Here is a 3,570-nt window from a genome sequence, read left to right on the forward strand (position 1 = left end):
AATCAAGGGACCCGACACAGCGTCTGATACTTCTGGATTGTCTTCATCTTGATTTTCAGCAACTCTTTGAGGAGGCTTCAAAGCAGTTGACTAAAGTAATTCTTTGAACTTCTCAAAATCTTGTAACTGTTCAGCAGAAGGAGTATTCTCCGTCTCATGGTGTTCGGACTCCATATGTTATACTTGAGTCTCCTCGTCTTCATCATCAAAAATAATCTCAAGTGTAGCAGTGTGCCTTTGAACTGGCATCACATGCTCTTCAGCAACATGAGATCTAACAGGTACAGTCTCTATTTCAGCAAAATGGCCAAACTTATCCAGATCGTGAAGACCCTGGTAGACAACTTTCGCCCCTTTCCTTGACTGTTTCATCAACCCTAAGGTATTGGGTCCCATCGACTTCATATCCAGCGTCTCAATAGATTTAACCAAGATCAGTGTAGTGTGAATCAAAGACCATTTGTATGAACCAAGGATACATAAGAAACATATCTTTCTTCTTTCCCTTCAAGTTGCTCATCATCTCATCGAAAACAAACTTGGAATAGTTGTAATTTCAATCCATGATCAGAGCAACTATAGCCGACATTTGAGTGTGGCTAATCTCATCGGAACCTTCTTTTCGTCCCGAAACACATGAAAAGAACGTGTGTATCAAAAACCTCCAGTACATGTGAAATAACTTCTTGATTGCAGGAGGGTAGGATCCCTCGTTCTTATAAGGAGCTCAGAAACAACAGCAGTCGTGTATTCCGTTGGTAATCAGGTTGATCCCCAAATGAAAGAACCTCGCGTATAATGGCCTCTATGATAACGACCGGCTTCTTTTGCACTTTGGAGTCTATAGAAACAACTCCACCTGGTCCTCAGTGGTTGATCGAAGCATTATTCCAGAATTCGGTGATCGTCTTCTTGCAAATGATAGGATTTTCTCGTAAAGTGTGAGAAATCCGACAGGTGTTGAGATCAACAATCATAGACTTGAAATCCTTGTGTGTTATTGGTGGATCAAATAGGTATCCAACTATATTATAAGTATCAAAAAACTTTAAAGGAACCTGATCAGCTATTACTGCAACAAACGAGTCAAGTTAGCAAATATTCACATGACTTGAATAACAATCATAAGCTTAGGGGCACAATTGTTAATTTATTAAACATTTAGGACCAATTGTGATAAAACCATATTAGAAAGACCATAAATGAAAAACAATAACAATATTATAATGGATTTCGGTCCAGGAGTGTGTTTTTTGTCCACACAGGTGAACAAATGGTCAAAGGAGAGAGTTGTCAGTCAGAATGTGACTTCTCTGTCCAAAATTACCGAGAACAATGGGTTCTCGGTCAACAAGAGATATCTCAATCAACAAAAGTCAACCGTAAACTCTTGGTTTGACCATAGGTTTTCGGTCAGACACTCTGAAAGCAAAAACCCTTGAGTTCTGCCTAGAAAATCATGTCGCCTTGTCCAAAAGACCGAAATCGCCATAGGACCTGCAATGAACTCCTAACATCCAACCATAACAAGTTCCCAACATTGTTTCAATCAAAGGTCTGACATAAACACATAATCATTGTAAGAATCATCAACAAAATTCCATCTATCCTTGAGGACACATCTCAATCGATCTCGTAAAGATCAATCGAATCGTTCTTGTGTTCATTACCTGTGAATGAATCAAAGAGCACCAAGAAAGAATGAGTTTGATTAGTATATCAAGGTTAGGGTTTTCAGCCAGATGGATTACTAGTGAGATGAGTTTGTAAATAATACCAATAATTGAGGTACAAAGAACCTTTTATATCACATGTCTTGTGGGCCAAGAACACACAAACACTTAACCAGACCAGCCCAACTCGAATAAACACCCTTTTATGTTCCTAATCAATTGGGCCAAGAACCCATATGGTTTCAGCTAAACAAGCCCAGTTCAAAATTTAGCCCAAAGCAAGTTATCAAAATATTTAAACAGGCTCAAGGTCCAGCACGTTTTAACCAATTTGGAATAAACCCATTCTTCAACATGTGTTTCGAGGAAAGTAGTTTCGAGATGAAAACAACAAATTCAACCCCTTCTTCAACATGTGATTTTGCATCCAGATAACCTGTGAGCAGCAAGCCGACGCAACAACGGCAGTGGATGTAGAACCTGTTTGTTGCTTCTTGCATTGCTAAGAGATAAGACGATCGCCTAAAACTGGCAGTCGGCTGATGTGGATTTCCTGTCAATGTTATCACCACCATATATTCTATCAGCAAAAGCATAAAGATCAAAATCTGAGTTTTTGGGATACCAAAGACCTAACTTCGGTTGTCCCTTCAGATATCTAAAAATAAGTTTAACAGCAATTAAATGAGAAAGTTTGGGGTTAGCCTAGAAGTGAGCACACTGGCAGACAGCGAACATGATGTCAGGACGACTCGCGGTGAGATACATCAGAGACCCGATCATCAATCGATAGTACGCTTGATCTACGGGACTCCCTCCCGGATCAGACGAAAGGAGTGGCCTTTCCGCTATATGAGTGGTAGCACTCTTGGAATCTTGAAATTCAAATTTTGCAAGCATATCTTCAACATATTTCCCTTGATGCAGCAAAATTCCCGTCGAGCTCTAACGAACCTGCAACACCAGAAATGTTGTCATTTCTCCCAACGAGCTCATCTCAAATCTTTTCTTCATTACTTCTCCAAATTCTGTACACAACTCAGCACTATTGGATCCAAATATGATGTCATCCACATAAATTTGAACCAGAATTAAATCTTTCCCGACAGTTTTAAGAAACAGAGTTTGATCAATGGTCCCTCTCTTATAACCGTCCCAGAAGATGTGCTGTCAGTGTAGCATACCATGCTCGAGGAGCTTGATGAAGACCGTACAGTGCTTTATCTACTTTGTAGACATGATTTGGATTCAGTGAGTCCACAAACCCCGGTGGCTGATCCACGTAAATATCTTCTTTAACTTCACCGTATAGAAAAGCGGTAACGTCGATCTGATACACCGTGAAACTCATAAATGACGCATAAGCCAGAAAAATCTGAATGGCCTCAAGTCTAGCTACGGGAGAATAGACTTCGGTATAATCTAAACCTTCATCTTAACGAAACCCACGAACGACTAACCCATCTCGTGCTTTGTTTCTAACAATAACTCCCGTGTCATCTTGCTTGTTTCGGAAAACCCATCTCGTGTGAAGTGCTTTCTTTCCCACTGGCAGCTCAACCAATCTCCACACCTTCAATTTATCAAACTGATTTAACTCTTCATCCATAGCGTCCACCCAGCTTGGTTCTTGAAGAGCCATTTCCACTGATTTTGGCTCAATTTGGGAAATGAAACAAGAGAACAAGCAATTGTTTATGTCATGTCTGACTTTTGGTGGACACGTCTGTTTCAAGAGGACCTATGACGTTCTCAATTGGATGATTTAGTAGAGTTCTTGATGGATTTGGTTGTTCGGGAACAACTCCGGTAGGGGGTAAGTTATATAGATTTTCATCAATCTTAGTGAGGGGATTCGTGCATCCAGAAGCCGCCGTACTATGAGAGTACGAGGTGC

This window comes from Bidens hawaiensis, unplaced genomic scaffold, assembly GCF_021521415.1.
Source record: "Bidens hawaiensis isolate Kalapana, Puna unplaced genomic scaffold, B.hawaiensis_p1.1 tig00007933_1, whole genome shotgun sequence".
Lineage (NCBI taxonomy): Eukaryota > Viridiplantae > Streptophyta > Magnoliopsida > Asterales > Asteraceae > Bidens > Bidens hawaiensis.